The sequence below is a fragment of the Serinus canaria genome, chromosome 25 (assembly GCF_022539315.1).
Source record: "Serinus canaria isolate serCan28SL12 chromosome 25, serCan2020, whole genome shotgun sequence".
NCBI lineage: Eukaryota > Metazoa > Chordata > Aves > Passeriformes > Fringillidae > Serinus > Serinus canaria.
Window position 1 is genome coordinate 4,219,941 of NC_066338.1, and position 17,011 is coordinate 4,236,951.

Below are 17,011 nucleotides of genomic sequence, written 5' to 3' on the forward strand. Positions count from 1 at the left end.
TGGTTATTACAGTGTCAGGGATGTCTTCTTCGCAGCTCTTCTGTCTGTGGGCTCAGGGAACAGCTTAGTGATTAAGTTTAGCTCTAGAGCTTGTGTCCTTGGGTCTTGGGGAGCCAGGTCTGTGTGACAGATGACTGCTAGAGCAGGAAGAGAGGAGTCTAGTGGGTACAGCCCAGGCTGGGATGTAGCAGGTGAAGGGGCTGAATTGCACTCAGATTTCAGTCCTGAAACTGAGTGCTGGACTTGTCTGGATCCTCTTCTCCTGAGAATTTGAAAAGAAGAAGACACCTTCTTTCTCAGGCAAGCCCTGAAGTCACCCCCAGGAATGTTCTTCCCATCCTGCCATCTGAGGGCAGGAGCATGTAACATGGGGCAGGAGTGGGAAGGGAATGGAATGGAAGGTAGTGCTGAAGCCTGGTCAGGCATTCCCCTAACTGGCAGCTTCTCTGTTCTGATGAAATTTCTGGAAAAAAGACTAAGGAAAGAATCCTGTGCCTTTCCCCCAGCAGGCACGGATCCCCCAGAGCCCCAGCAGAGAGCTGCAGCAGGGCTGGCATCAGCCCCAGGGCAGATGCAGGAGCACGTGCACTGATCTGGCTCTGGGGCTGCTGGAGCCTTGTCTTTCCTCCCCTCCCTCCAAAGTCTCACGTCCAGCACATAAACATTGCTGGCCCAAGGCTTCTCCATCAGCCAGCAGTGATGTTCTCCCCAGTGGCAATGGGAGCAGGTCAGCCCATCATTGCAGCAAGAGGTCCTTCATGAGCAGAACCTGAAGCAAGTTCATCAGCTGTCACTGCTGACATGAACAAAGTTCAGCTTGCCAGATGTTCTCTTTGTTTTTGTGTGTGATGCATTCATCACCAAAGTCCCCAGAAGACACTTTGAAGTGAAAGACTGGCCAGCAGCAAAGCACCAAGGCCAGGAACTTTTGTTTCCTCAGTGGGGCTGTAGAAGAGCACAAAGCCCAGCAGCTGCTGGGCAGAAGCACATTTCCCCTGGGCTGTCCCTGAACATCAAAGCACAGAGTCTTGTGTTTGTCAGGCAAGAGCTGTTTACCTGGTGACCAATCCTGATTGCTCCTGGTAAATCCAAAGTGCACCAACACATCTGCATCATTATTTCCAACACATTGCACAGAGTTTGTCTGGTGGGCCAAGCAAGCTGTTACCAGCCTGCATGACAACCTAGAGTCCCAGTCTCAATTGCTGGTAAATACACAGAAACCTCCTGTTCTGCTTCCTTGATGTGCTCCTGCTCATGGTGCTTCATTGAGCTGGGATTGGACCCTTCAGACTGTAAATGGCATCCTCCTTTTGGGTCTTGTTTCCAGGTCACTGTATTGCTCTAATGTGCATTTGCACTCTTTCAGAGTTTTGATTGCTCCTTTTCTTAGAGCAGCTTTCATTGAAATGCTGATGAAATGTGTCCTTTTTGGGCTAAATCAGGATGTTTTCAAGGGAAAAGAAACCAAAGAACCACACTGCAAATTCAACAGTAACTATTCCTTGGTCTTCAAGAAATAGTTCCTTCTCCCTGTCTGATTCCTAGGCTGTAATCTCCCAGGACAGGGAGTGCCCTAACATTTGCATCTTCTGAGATGAGGTTTATAGGCAGCAGGAAAAGAGAAATTCCTGAGGCAGTTAGTGTCAAGTTGTGCGTGCAGATAGCTCTGAACTCTCTCTGTGCTCTTCACAAACCATTCTCTGATGGGATTGCTGGCAGTGGAACCCTCAGCCCTGTCACCTGAAGGACTTGGATGCAGAAATCCCGGTGATCTGAGTGGATCACCGGAGCACATGCACCAATCTCCCTGTCCATACTGTAACCTTCGGGCCAAATCTCTGCAAACACCCTCAGAAATAAGGTGTTTAAGGAGCTGCCCAGGACATCCCCATGTGGTATTGTCCACAAGGGTCCCAGGATGAGGGAAGAGACGAGAAAGTTGACTCCATGTATCAGAAAGCTTGATTTATTATGATATATAATATATTAAAACTATACTAAAAGAATAGAGGAAAGGATTTAATTAGAAGGCCAAGCTAAGAATAGAAAAGGAATGAATAACAAAGGCTTGTCTCTGACCGAGGCAGTCTGGGCAGGTGAACTGTGATTGGCCATTAATTAGAAACAACCAGATGAGACCAATCACAGATCCACCTGGTGCATTCCACAGCAGCAGATAAGAATTGTTTACAGTTTGTTCCTGAGGCCTCTCAGCTTCTCAGGAGGAAAAAATCCTAAGGAAAGGATTTTTCATAAAACATGTCGGTGACATCCCCACGCTCTACACACCAAGCTGTCAGGATGGGATAAATGCACTGATCCACAGAACTGCTCATTCAGCTCAAAACTGTGATACTTTCTTCTGTGCCCTGTGGTTTGCTCTGTTCCTTGTGCTTCCATCAGCCAGTGAGCTGAGCAAAGACTCCCCTTTGCTTCTTTCCAGGGGAAGAAATTGTCCACACAAAGCTCCACGGAGAAGCTGTAGATGTCAACGTTGGGCTGAGCACAAATTCCGTGGAAGTTGACAAGACTTTCCATCACCATGTCAAGCCACAGAACCGTGTTCATTGAGAACAGGAGTAACATCACAACCCACTTCCAGTGGAAGGCTTTTGCTAGTGAGGAAGAAGAGAATGAAGAGAAGAGGAGGTTGGTTTGAAAGATGCATTTCAGTGAGATCCATGGCCCAAGGCTGAAACTGACGTGTGGCCTCAGGGGATGTTGGTGCTTTTGAATGGTGTAGGCCAAGTAAACCATCCCTGGCACTAGGGTGTGTGTCCCTGGCCTTCAGGAGCTCAGCACTCAGCATTCCAGTTCCATTGATACTCCAGCCAGGGATGGCATTTTGGGAAGGAAAGGTCGATTGCGATGACTGGATTTCCTCAGGTTCTCATTGGGCTCTTGTCTCTCTAATCTTCTTTCTACATGACCTGGCTACATCCCTAAACATTTCCTGAGCTGCCAGCCCCCTCTTTGCAAAGGTGATACACCCTCTTTTTTTCCTTTACTTCCTTCAAAAGCATGGTCCAGGAGAGGATGGCAAAGGTGCCAGAAGACCCCATGCTGTTCTCCCATGACATTTTTTCCATTGAGCCAATGGTAAGTGCTAGCTGAGAACCTCATTTTCTTCCTCCTCCTCCTCTTCCTCTTGCTCCTCCCAAGCACCCTGCCCCCGCCCCCATTCCCCTGGCTGCGGTCACTGGGCAGATCCTCAGCTGACCCCATGTGCTGGGAGGGAGGACATGGAGTTTTTGGAGTGGCTGCAGAGCTCCCTGCTCAAAGCATTTGTGCCCTGCAGGCTCAAGGCAGGGCTGGGAGCCTGACAAAGCTGAGCTCTGCTGCCAGGCTCGAGCTCAAGGCACTGTGTGCGTGTCCTTTCAGTGTCACAGGGAGCAGTTATTGCAGGCAGGGGCTCCCCCGACACGTGGGGTTCAGCAGAGGCTGTTGGAGCACTGCCAGCTCACACATGGACCTGAAGCTTGCCATGGTTCCCTGGCAAAAGGAGGCCAAATTCAGCCCAATGTTAATGACAGAAATGCCAATCCCCTCCTGTAAGCACGCCTTGCACTATTTCTGAGTCTGCCTTCCAGTGTCATCTGTGAGCCTGGACACAAGGGTGCAAGGTTGAAATGCGCCTTTGGAGTTCTCCTGCACACAGGGACACAAAACCTTTTCCTTTTCTGGGGGTGCAAGCAAACTGCCACGTGCTCCCATTAACCAGAGCCCTGATTCTGAGTGCTGGCATTGTGAGAGATGATGAATGCCTGGTGTGTGCACAGTGCAAAATCCCTTCTCATCCTGGAGTAAAGCCCAGAATAACCCCAACCTCTGCTTTCTTTCCAAACAGCTTAACTAATATTTGCATTTCAAGGAAGGGCATCATGTTCTTTTCTTGGTTCTCCTATGGCCCATCTAAGGCCAAGAGCCACCAGTGCACAGGGGCAGTTGCATTCCAGTGTAGCTGCCAGCAGCATGATGTGACCAAGAGCTTGTGTCAGAGCAGCAGGAATATTGTGGAGAGTGGGAGCTGATCAGCTGAGCATTGAGAGCTTCCAGCGCTGGGTTTGGAGGGTTTCCTTGGCTCCTTGTGTTGTTCACTCATCATTGATGCTCTAAACAAAGGCTTACAGGAGTGTGGTTGAAAACAAGCAGTGTGAAGTTTGGAGAGCAATGTTTTGCTGTCTCTCTCTGTTGTAGGAGGGAGAAATTGGGCCGAATTGTTCGGCCGAAATCAAGGTGACCTTCAAACCCCTGGAAGCACTGGAGTATGGAAGTGTGGCTTACTGCAGCATCTCAGGTGCAGCTCCTTTGCCCTACTTCTCTCCCCCTCAGTGAAGCCATGGTGCAAGCCTGAGCCCACTGGGCTCCCATGGAACTGCTGGGAAGAGTCCCTGATCAGCAGGGCAGTGCTGGCACATCCCCCCTGGCCCTGCAGCTTCCAGGAGTCTCCCGTGCCAGGCCAGGGCTCAGAGTGCTGTGTCTGCCTTACTGATCCCAGAAGAGCCCAGGCAGTGCAGGGAGATGTAGGAAAGACATTCTGTGATGTTTTTGTGAGCTAGCAAAGGCCTCCAGAAGATAAGGAAGCCCTATATCTCTCCTGAAGGAAGACACCAAGGTTGTCACCATAGAGACAGGATGAAGGAGAGAAAGTTAGGAGATATGGACTCTGGCTAGCTCACAGAGTGACATGGCTCCCCAATAACCTACTAGGAACTTTGTTTCTCTTATATGACCAATGGGCATTGAATGTGTATGCTGGATGGGTGTCAGTGTCTTGAAAAGTATAAAAGCAATGTTGCAAAAAATAAATCTCTCTCTTGCACCTTTTGATGGAGTCGTGTACTTTTGTACCGTGTTGTACTCTATTGCGACAGGGAGAGGTTTTCATGCCGTGGCTTTGCAAGCATTTCCTCAAAGGCCAGAGAGCTCCAGAGCAGAAGAGCTTTAGTGAACAAGCACTGAGTCCCTCCAGGATGGGTCCATTTGACATGGATCCATCATCAGGTGGTATGAGCTGAGTTAGAAATGGGCTCCCTGAGCCTGGATCACCTCCCAGTGCCCAGACACCAGCAGAGCGGAGGTGGCTGAGCCCCACTGAGCCCAGGCTGTTTGCAGAAGGAGCAGCCTTGGCCAGCACCTGCTCTTCTCCCTGTGTGACAATTGTCACCTTGCAGCTCTCAGTCTGTGCAAATAGAACACAGTGCTGAGTGTCACAAGGGGAGGACTTGGGCAAAAAAATCCTGTGCTGCTAGGCCAGGGAGTTTGGTCATTGCCAAACTCTATAGGAGCTTTGTGCCTTCACTGAATGGATTTCAAAGCTGCTCTAGGTGCATGGGAAGGAAACCACAGAATCACAGTGTGTTAAGGATGGAATGGACCCTAAAGATCATCTAGTCCCAAGGCCCCTGCCATGGGCAGGGACACCTCCCCATAGACCAGGTAGCTCCAAGCCCCATCCAGCCTGGCTTGGAGCACTTGCAGGGCTGGAACCTCCACAGCTTCCCTGGGGAACCTGCTCCAGTGTCTCACCACACTCACAGTAAAAAATTTCTTCCTCATATCTAACCTCAATTTCCTTTCTTTCAATTTCTACCCATTACTCCTTGGCCTTGCCACTCCAGGACACCAGAGATGCTTTAAACTCATCAAAGTGGTGGCTTGTTACCTCGTTCAGAGGGGTCTCAGGATGAGGGAAGAGACAACAAAGTTGACTCCATGCATCAGAAGGCTTGATTTATTATTATATGATATATAAGATATAAAAACTATACTAAAAGAATAGAGAGAAGGATTTCACTACAAGGCTATGCTAAGAATAGAAAAGGAATGTGTCCTCCCAGACCGAGACCGGCTGGACAGGTGTTCTGTGATAGGCTCTTAATTGAAAACAGTTTGATGGGGCCAATCACAGACATCCCCTGTTGCATTCCACAGCAGCAGATAAGAATTGTTTACAGTTTGTTCCTGAGGCCTCTCAGCTCTCAGGAGAGGAAAAATCCTAAGGAAAGGATTTTTCATAAAACATGTCGGCGACATCTCACCCTTTTTATTTTAAGTAAATTAAAAGAAAAATGTTTGCAATTTCATCTGCTGGGCCAAGCAGAGGAAAGAACAAACATCTGAGAGTCTATGTGTTGCCAATCAAAATATCAATCAAATGCTGGTGTGGAACCATCAGGGAAATTCTTCACCTGCAGAACACCAAATTCCCATCACATCACCAAAACAATCTTAAAATAGAAGAAAATGCAAAAACAGTTCAAGGAAAGTTCATTGCTTCAAGTCCAAACAGCTGAGTTTCAGGAAAAAGTCCAAACTGAAGATGTTCGTCTTTGACATTGCTGAAAGTCCCTTTTGGTCCTGAAACAGGCTTGCAAAAATTTTTCAGCTGGTAGCTCTTTCAATCCTTTTTTTTTTTTTTTTTTTTTTTTTTTTGAAAGAGCAGCAGCAGCAGAGAGGGGCACTGAGACCCCAAACAGGCTGGTCCACCAGCCACTGTTTGCGGGGGCCCTGGCCCCTGTGGAGGGAACAGGGACCCCAGACCCGGCTCACAGAATGGAGGTCCAGGTCCCGACGGGGGAAACAAAGCCCCCAAACCCAACAGGCGCTGGCCGGGAGGCCCTGGCCCAAGGAACCGATACAAACGGCCCAGACCTGGCTCGCGGAGCGGGCTCTGTGTTCTCTCAATCCGGCACTCCGCTGCCGATATCCGGGCAGCATGAGTGACCGAACGCTTCATCCCCGCTGAACCAGTGCAGACCAGCAGCTGGGGAAGAAAAGCTGTCCAAGGGATCAACACCCCAGATCTGGGGGTGCTTCGTCCCCAGAGCAAGTGAGCGATGCTCACAGTCCACTGTGTCCCCTGCCTCTGCAATGCAAATGCAAAAGACGTTCCCTCTTTCTGCCCCTCGGCACCACCCCCTGTGGGCTGGGGACCAGAGGCAGAAGGCTCAGGAGCCCCCTCCCCCACGCCGCAAGGGCGCGCAGGGGGAGTCAGGCATTCCAACCCCCAGCGGGAAATCCCGAACCAGACCCGGGGCAGCCCACGTAAAACACCGAGTTTGAAAGCAATCAGACGGGCTGAGCCTGCGATCAGCTGTCGAGCCGCACCCCACCCACGGAGGGGCAAGGCGGGACCCCCTTCCCCTGTCCCAACCCCCCTCGCAGGGGCAGCCTCGGGACAGCCCGAAAAGCTCGGGGGGGGTCCCGGCTGATCGCAGGCGCTGCGGCGGCCACCGCGGTCGGGTCCAATGACGGTTCCACTGGGTGACTCTCAATCGCAGCGCCCTCCACCCGTGCCCCAGCCGGAGGCGATGCCACCGCGGGGGTTGGTGGGGGCTGCAAAGCCGAGGAGAGCGCGTTCTCCACCGAGCTGGGGACAGCCGCCGTGTCCTCTCCGGGTACCAGAAGCTGCAGCGCAGGCGCAGACAGCGACGCCGGCGAAACCGACACGGAAGACGGCGGCCCAGCCGCGGGGGGCGTGGTCGCTAGCTCTTGGTGATCGCTGTAGAGTGCTTTGCCTAGCAACCCGGGCGAAGCCGCGGGAGGTGGTGCTTTTGCCCCGGAAACGCCAACAAACTCTGCCGGAGGCTATGGGTCCACCCCAGCCAGAGGCGGGCCCGCCGGAGGGGCTGCAGGGACCGGCCCCTCCTCCAGGGCGGGCAGGGGCGGGGCCCTTGGCCCCAGTTCAGGTGACAGAGCCAACCCACCTCCCCCCTGAGAGCAGCGAGGGGGGGCAAGCAGTTCCGTTGGCGCGTGCTCCAAAGTCGCAGAAAAAAACATTTCTTCTGCCGCGGGCAAAGCTTCGCCCCCCCACCCCGATTCGGGGGGGCTGGAGACTTCCAGGCAGCGGATTCGGACAGGCTCGCCTTTTTCCAGCTCCAGCGAGAAGGGGGACATCCCCCACGCATTCGCAATCCACTGATATGCTAATGCCTTCTGTCTCAAAACCTGGAAGAGAGTTCTGACACATGGATATATCTGAGGGAAGCCAAGTCCCCGGTAAAAAAGATCTCGGATAATGAATTCCATGCATTCCCAAAAATATGAATCAAAGGCATACAGCACATCAGAGAAAAAGCCATGGTGCTTTGCCCACCGGAAAAACTCATAGAAATGTGTCGTTAGCATAGGAATGCTGTCCTCCAGACCCCATTTCCTCCAGAGGCCGATAAGTTTCTCCTCTGAGGGAGAGAATGGAACCTCTGCCTCCGTAGGCACTCTCGTCCACAACCGAATCTGCCTCACACGAAGGGCAGCATTTTCAGGAAGGGCAGTGTAAACAGTACCTTGTGACAGTGTCCTCTGGGAGTCAGCAGACTGCATTGTGCTGCGAAGACTTCCAGACATCGTGTCTCGGAGACTTTTCAAAAGGTTCTCTCTGTGGCCAGCCTTGGCTGCGAACTCTGCCCAATATCAAGATCTCTGGTTCTTCAGCTCCTGGCTAGAAGCCACTCCTGTGGTCACTTGTGTAGGTGACCATCAATGCTAAACACTCGGGGTTTACCCAAGTGTAGCAGTGCTCCTCTGGGCTTACCAAATGAAGAATTCTTCTTCACTCAGGGTCCAATTGTGGTGATTTCTTCACTTGAGGCACCATCTGTCAGTTCTGTCCTCGGTGTTCACCTTTCATGGTGGTGCTCCTTTTGTCACTCGGAGGTCACCATTTGTTACCTCGTTCAGAGGGGTCTCAGGATGAGGGAAGAGACGAGAAAGTTGACTCCATGTATCAAAAGGCATGATTTATTATTATATGATATATAAGATATAAAAACTATACTAAAAGAATAGAGAGAAGGATTTCACTACAAGGCTATGCTAAGAATAGAAAAGGAATGTGTCCTCCCAGACCGAGACCGGCTGGACAGGTGTTCTGTAATAGGCTCTTAATTGCAAACAGTTTGACAGGGCCAATCACAGACATCCCCTGTTGCATTCCACAGCAGCAGATAAGAATTGTTTACAGTTTGTTCCTGAGGCCTCTCAGCTCTCAGGAGAGGAAAAATCCTAAGGAAAGGATTTTTCATAAAACATGTCGGCGACAGTGGCTGTCCTAGTGTGACTGCTATCCCCATTCGTGTGTATGTAATTTATGCTGGATATTATGTTCTGTGCCTTTAAGACTGGCAGAGTGAGAGTTTTGTTTTGGGCCTCTTATCAGCCACTCGGCGGGACATCCAGATAGCACCACTGCATGTTGCGGCTTTTCTGCTTTTTGCCCTGCTTTTTGCTTTTGCTCTTGCTTCTGCTTTGCTTTTGCTTTGCTTGCTCTTGCTTTTTTTTCCCCCTTCTCATTAGTTACTTTCGCTAAACAGTCCAAATTCATTTCTGGACTGTTCTCCCCACCCTGTTGGACCTGCTGACTGCTCCGGACTGGGATTTAGAACACGGAGAGAGAGTTTACACCTTGTGACTGCAGCAGCTGCCTCAGTGCCGGAGGGACTGATAACAGAGCAAACCCCCAGGAGAGACTTTCTGAATTTGTCATCTTTTTCAGAGCAGTGAAAGAGTGGTGTCATCTGGTATTGTTCATTGTGTGTGCTGGGGGGTGCTGTGCTTGTCAAATAAACAGGTTCTTTCCACCTCTCTCCGAGGAATTCTTCCTGAACCGGTTGGGGGAGGGACCGTGTGGGTTTGTTTTTGGCGAAGCCCTTTTTGGGGATTCTCTCCCAAATTTGCCCTAAACGAGGACAGTGGCTCAAATTGGAAAGCAGCCCAAAGAATGGGTTAGAAATTAGAAGTCAGCCCCAAGAGATATCTCCTGAGGGGAGATAAGGGTACATCTTCTCCTGCAGCATCAGGAGCTGGTTGCATCCAGCCCAGAGTCAGGGACTAGCACTGAGGCAGCCTGGAAAATGCAGTGTAACAGAGGGAATGATTGTACTGCAATGGACATCTCTCCCCAGGCCGTGAGAGCAGGCTGCCCCTGCAGCTCCAAGGGGAAGGCCAAGGACCCTTGGTTGAACTCAGCTCTCAGACTCTGGACTTTGGGAACGTTTTTGTCAACACCCCCCATGTCTATGAGGTGAGCAGCAGAGCTTGGGATGGATCCTGATGGCTCCTGAGGCAGCAGCAAGCCTGCTGGAGCTGTGGAATTCCTGCCACCCTGGGCACTTGTGAGCAGGGAATATTTGATGTCCTGCTCAAATCTGGGGGGGGGTCAGAAAGGTGTGTCTGTTGTTCCTGAAGCCCCAGTCCCTGCTTTTGGGCAGCCTTCCTTAGGGATCAGCTGGGAGGCTTCCTGCACAATAACCCCTTGGCACATGAAACCAGCAATGGCTCCAAAAGCCGCATGTTCAGAGGCTTTTGTGGCAGTGCCAGACACAAGGCATCTTTGGCCTGGGCTCTACAGAGGCAGCTACAACAAACTGGTTGCCTTTGAGCTTCAGCACACTGACAACAGCTTCCAGGCAAGTGTCTCCTGCTTATTCCTGCAAGTGACAGGAAAGCCTTGGGAGTTCTCTCCCTTGCTGACCAGTCCCTCAGCACACTTCAGCCTTGGTGCATCTCTGGCTCTAGAAAGAGAAAAGTGTTCCTGGGAATAAAGCAAAGCATTTTTCTACCTATTTGCCTCCCCCACAATAGTGTCAAACTTGCAAAAAAATCAGAGAGCAACTGAAGAGGTAGAAAGTGAGGCAGTGCATCATGCCAGACACTTTGAAAAGCTTGGCTGGGGAAGAGAAAGACACCCTGAATTTTCTTACCAAAAGATGGTGCTGTCTGTACATTTTGATGCTGATGCCCCCTTCCCATGTATTGTTTTCATGGTGCATGGGAAAGGTGAATGAGCAAATGGTGCTGTTGGAGCTGTGCTAACTGGGGCAGCAGCAGCTCTGGGGCGATTCCCTACGCAACTGCAATCAGCCCACGTTGCTCTCAGGGCCAGCTCTCAGTGAGCTTGGTGATGCTGAGCAGAGGTGCACAGCTCTGTGTCCATGGGGTCACCCCAGGGTGACTGCAGTTCTGTGGAGTTACCACTGCTCTGCAGGAAAATCCAAAGACAGAACTTGTCCTGTTTTATTTTTTGACTTCTGCCACTCAGCAGCACAAAGCATCTTCTGCCTTTTCTGGGTGTTCATTGCATCATTAGACAGTAACTCCCAAGAAGGGAAGGTTCCACATGTATTTCTACTTTGCTTTCTTGCTGCTGCAGGTGAAACTGATGAACCAAGGAGCTCTTGATGCTCCCTTCACCTGTATCCCTTCAGCCACCAACGTAGGGCTCCTGCTTCAAGTTTGCACCCGAGGAGGGCATCATTGCAGCAGGTGGGAGCCAGACTGTGCAGATCTCCTTCAGTGCCGCCGTGTTGGGCAGCTTTGAGGAAGCGTTCCAGCTCAGAGTGGCTGGATCTCCTACGCCTGCTATCCTGACCATCAAGTAAGGACCCTGGGAGCTGAGTGGGCACATCTGTAGCTGTGTCTGGGACATCCCCCTCCCACCTCCTTTTGGGGTGGAGCAGAGAAAAAAGGTGTTTCCTGAGGTCTGAATCTCTGCTCTGATGCTGGCATTGCTTTAGTGTGAGGATGCCTCCTGTCCTGGGTGGTACCTGGGAGCTGGAATGACTACTTCCTGCAGGGATCTCCCTGTGCCTTGGGCCATGGCAGGCAGTGGGATGGATCAGCTTTGGGCAGCAGCTGCTCTGGGATGTCCCACCTGAATGGGCCAGCCTGGCTGATTCTGCAGCAGCAGCAGTGTTTGTAAAAACTTGTGTTAATAATCCATGCCAGGTGGGCAGCAGCAGCCTCAGCTCACCTCTGCCAGCCCTGCTGGGGGGCACAAGCTCCTGTGCACAGAGTGCTCTGGTGCCTCTTTGGCACAGCCAGGAAAGGGCTGGTGTGGGAGTCAGGGAACTGCAGCAGGAACTGTCCCAAGGACTTGGGCATCCTCCCGTGGGCTGGTGCCATGGCAAGAGGTGTTCACAGAGGCAGTCTTGTGAACACAACAGAAGGCCCAGGTCACTGCTCCTTGAGTTTGAACCAAAAGGCAGAGTGGGCATTGATTGGCAGCAACCATTAAATCAACTGGTGAGTGTTGTGCAGCTTCAAGTGCTGATTTCAGTGGATGTTGGTGACTTTTGGAGTCTGTCTGCTGAGTTCAAGGACAGCTGAGGTGCTGTGCTGGATTCAGGACACCCTGGTTTGGTTGTTGAAGCTGTTTCTCTTGGCTGTGCCAGCTGGTGCACTGCTGACAAGCTGGTCCTTTCCTCTAGGATTCATCTGTCCCCTGGCTAGAACTGTTGCTTCTCTTTTCAGAGGATGTTTGGGAATGCCCTGGATTCATATCTCAGAGCTCTGTCTGTAATGATTGTGTGAGTCAAACTCTGCTGAGAAAGCTCCTCCATGGGAACAGCAGTTCCAGCTAAGAAGGAGCAAAGCAGGGAACCTGTGGCTGCAAGGGCTGCTTACAGAAGTTTGTGGGGACACCTTTATGTCCATCCCATTGCAGATGGGGAAGCTGAGGCACGGAGCCATGTCTGGGGGTGTGTTCCGGGTCCTTCATGGGACCACCAGCAACCTGGGGGCTTCTCCTGCCTGCCCTGTGCCCAGAGCCCATCAGTGGCTGTTGGCTGCTGGCCACTTGGCTTTAGCTGCCTCCTGTGCACGGGGCCCTGTGCTGAGCACATGGTGCTGTGTTGGTTGGAAACCCAGGGTGCCCTGAGCCCAGGTTTTGTGCCCCCAAGCCACGACAGCTGGACCTTTGCAATTCCTTTAACCAAGCCATTTCCTCCTCTGTCCTCGCCCTCCAGGGGCAGCGTCACTGCACCGAGTTTACACTTCGACCTCCCTGAGCTCGACTTCGGGGACATCTCCTTTGGTGAGTGTTCCCTGGGCTGGGACACAGCCTCAGGGATCTGTGCCTTCCAACAGAACAGCATCCCTCACTCACGCTCTGCCCCAGCAGCCTCTCCAGGCTGTGAACTGCAGGGCTGCTGCTGCTGCCTCAGGTGGCATTTTGCCCTTGGGAGATCCAATAGGAGCAAGGAATAGAAAGTCAGTGTTTTCTGGGGTCACTGTGCTGCTTTAAAAGGGAGATGTCTGCCAAGGAAGGTGGGAATCTTCCTGCAATGGAAAGATGAGCCCATCCCTCCAAATTATTCTACCTTTGAAATGACAGGGCTCCCAGGCAAAACTATGGGAAAAGGAATAACAGTTCTTTCCTAGACTCGATCAGGAGAGCACAGACAAGAAGGCAAGAACAGGTGCCAAGTCCTGTTTTTTCCCTTGGGTGGAGTTCGGGTCCTAGCAGGAGGAGCTGTAGGCTCTGGCAGGGCAGTGATCCCCTCCCAGCTGGTGCAGGGAGGGAAGGGAAGGAGGGAAGGAAAGGGAAAGGGAAAGGTCCTTTTGCAAACTGCCAAAGGGCAGGGGGATGCCGTCAGTGCCGAGCGGGGCAGGCAGGCCCCTGCTGGAGCTGGCAGTGGTCACTTGGATGGGCCCAGAGAAGCTCTGGGCTGCATCTGCAGTCCGCATCTGTGTTGCAGGGACTCTTGGTGAGCAGGCCTGGGGAGAAGTCTCCTCCCCACAGAGCTGGCCAGCCCAGCCAGGTGTGCACTGCAGAGCAGGTTGTGGCTGCTCTGCGGGCTCTGCAGGACATCCCCACCATGAGTGGCTGTATCTCTGGCTTTCCAGGATGGAAAGCAAATCTCAGAGCTAAAGTGGGCTAAACCCTTGCAGGCAGCAATCCCAGTGAGCAGCATGGCTGTGATGTCCCTGTTTGTTGGGTGAGGTGGGACCTGGTTCCTAATTGCTAATCTCAAAGCAAGGCTTGGGTGTGCCCCTAGCTGAGTGGGCTCTGAGCTGTCACGTGCTCAATCTGGCCCAAACCAAGAGAAGCTGCATTAGGGTGCTTTGCACCATGTTCTAGTTCCTGATTCCATCCTCACTTTCTTTTGCTGTAGCTTCTTCTCAATGATGACTCACTGTTTATATCTCTTGAAAACAGTGGGAGTGCTGGCAGGCTTCCCAGGGAATTTGACAGCTTGAATTCTCAGAGTAAATGCTGGGTCTGGGTGCACACCCATCACTGAGAGACAAGTGGTGCTGGTTTGGGGAAAGTGAGGGAGCTCCTCCCCATCCCAAAGTTTCGTGGTTTGAGAGGAAATGAGGTTTTTTTTTTTTTGGGATGGTGTGGTCACACCAATCGGTGTTCAGATTTTAATATTGGCACCTGGTTTGTCCACTGAGGGCATGGATATGCCTCTGAGAACACAGGGGGTTAAAAGCTGTGAACTCCCAGGGGAAACCCCTTTTTGGGTTCCGGTCTTGGAAGAGAACAGACCTTCTCCTGCCTGGCTCCGAGCTGGGCGGAGGGTGGGGGGGAGGGGAGCCATGCGGCCAGAGGGAAGTAGGCCGGGCCTGGGCCGAAGGGTGAAGAAGCACTGCACTGCGAGGGCTTCGGGCCACTATCCCCCATTCCCCTCCCGCCCGGAGGGAGAGAGGGAGAGAAAGCAGCCTGTGCCTGTGATAGCGCAGCTGGCGTGAAGGAGAAGGGGAGGGGTGCCCAGCAAGGCAGCTAGCCATGGGAGTTCATGAACCAAACCGGCAGAGCCTGGGACTTTTAACTTTTCTTGGGATGATGGAAACCTTGCAAATGCTGATTGTTCCTGAAGTTGATGAGATAGAGTGGGATAGCAAGAAAATGGGCAAGTGAAAGACATTGAGAGAAGTTGAGAATAATCCTAGGTGGGAGGAGATGATGGAGTGGCCTTTGGCTGGACTTTTTCTTGAATCGCCATGACAGAACCCTTGAGTTCCTGTGACACAGAGACTGCATTCTAGGGGGAGGCAATGGCTCAGAGCCAGGAGAGTGCAGTGATGTGAAAGTGTGTGAACAGAGACGACGGGTGAGGAGGGTGGTGGTGGTGCCCTCCGTCTTCAAAGAAGAAGAAGACGAAGATGATCTCTGTTCAAGAGACCCCTCAGCCCCAGGGGGTGAAATTTGGGGGGGACAGGTGTCCCAAAAGGAGAGGGACTCTGCTCTTTTTGTGTGGTATTTTCCACAAGGGTCCCAGGATGAGGGAAGAGACGAGAAAGTTGACTCCATGTTTCAGAAGGCTTGATTTATTATTTTATGATAGATAATATATTAAAACTATACTAAAAGAATAGAGGAAAGGATTTCACTAGAAGGCTAAGCTAAGAATAGAAAAGGAATGAATAACAAAAGTCTTCTCTCAGACCAAGACCGGCCGGACAGGTGAACTGTGATTGGCCCGTAATTGGAAACAGCCTGATGAGGCCAATCACAGATTCCCCCTGTTGCATTCCACAGCAGCAGATAAGAATTGTTTACCGTTTGTTCCTGAGGCCTCTCAACTTCTCAGGAGGAGAAAAATCCTGTCCTGGTTTGAAAGGAAGTGGTTTTTTTTGGAGACAGTGGTTAGCCCAGTGGGGGCTCAGGTGTGAATATTGGCACCTGTTTGGGCCAATGAGGAGATGGTTCCGCCTCTGAGAACACAGGGTATAAAAAGAAGAACTCACAGGAAGTGACTCTCTTGGCTTTTCGGTGAGCAAAGGGATCGGTCAGTTCTCTCTCCCCCTCCGGCTTTAGGCTGGGTGGGGGAGGGGAAAAGGCCACGAGGCGGCGTGAGGTAGGCCGGAGGCTTTGGATCTTGGAGAGAGAGAGACCGAGGGGGGGGAAGTGAAAGGATGGAGGGGTGGAAGTAGTGAGGAGCACCGAGCAATTCCCCCCCCCCCACCCCGCTTCCTAGAGAGAGAGAGAGAAAAGAGAGAAAAGAGATAAGATGTGCCGTACAGCTCCTGGGAAGTCGGCCAAAAGTGAGAAGAGAGTCTGGCATCTATAAAAGATGATTTTAACCCTTTTTTTTTCCCTCATGATGGAAACCTTCCAAACGTTGATCCTCCCGGAGGAAAGAGATAAGAACAAGAAGAAATGGACAAGTGAAATGAGAGGTTTGTGTGAGTAGGGAGTAGTGGAGATAATGAGAAGAATGTACTTGGGAAGAGATAAACGGAGGAGCAGTTTTTTCGGCTGTGGACGGACTAACTTTCTATTGTAACACAGAGACTGCGGTTTTGGGGGGAAAGCAATGGCTCAGATCCAAGAAAGGCAGTGAAGAGTAGTGATGGGCAGAGATCAGAAATGAAGAGGATCTCTGTCGTGAAGCCCTAGCCCCGGGGGAAATGGGGGGGATTTTGTTATCCCAAAGTGGAGAGACTGTCATTTTGTGGAACTGACCAAAGTATCCTTAAAAAGAGAAACCCCAAAAGCAATCTTCTGGTCCATTTCCATGGTGAGAGCATGGAATATGGAAAGGGGTTAGTCAAGAAATGGTATAAGGAGAAGACTCCTTCCTCTTTAATAGAATGAATTGATTGTTTGAAGAAGGATAATGGACTGAGAATTAAAACCTGGGAGATGGGGACTGAAGGAAGATTTGAGTTCGTACTGTATGTTGTAATGTGGGTTGAGAGGGGGAGGAGAAATGTGTTTGAAAGATTTCCATTCTGTTCTCTGTGTGTGTGTGTGCGTGTGTGTGTGTGTGCGTGTGTGTGTGTGTGTGTTAATAAAGTTTTCTTTCCTTTATTCCTAAGTTGGAGTTTGCTTGCTCTGTTTCTGGTCACATTTCACAGTAGACACCAGGGTGGATGTGTTTTCATGGAGGCACTGGCATTGTGCCCAGTCTAAAACCATGACAAATCCTAAGGAAAGGATTTTTCATAAAACATGTCGGTGACATTTTTGGAACTGGACAAAGCATCCTTAAAGGGAAAAAAACCCTAGAAGCAGCTCTGGTCCATGTGCAGTGGTGAGAGCCCTGGACATGGAAGGAAGAGGTCACGATGGCAAATGTTCTCTGGGCGGTGCCACACGTGACACGGAAACATGAGAAGTTTCGACTGTTTCCTGGGGAAGTCTGTGGTGCAAGAGGGACTCCTCTCTTCTCGAGGAACTGAGAATTGATTATCTAAAGGGTGGTGATGGACTGAGAGCGAGTGATCTAAAGGGTGGAACGGAATTTGAAATTTGGTGGGGGGAGGAGGAGGAAAT

At 51.3% G+C, this 17,011-nt stretch overlaps 1 protein-coding gene across 1 annotated transcript in view; it reads left to right on the forward strand.

The window, feature by feature from the left end:
• Window positions 1–17,011, forward strand: part of LOC127060524 (hydrocephalus-inducing protein homolog) — a 79,643-nt gene that overhangs the window by 10,319 nt on the left and 52,313 nt on the right. The gene's annotated exons all lie outside the window — the stretch shown is intronic.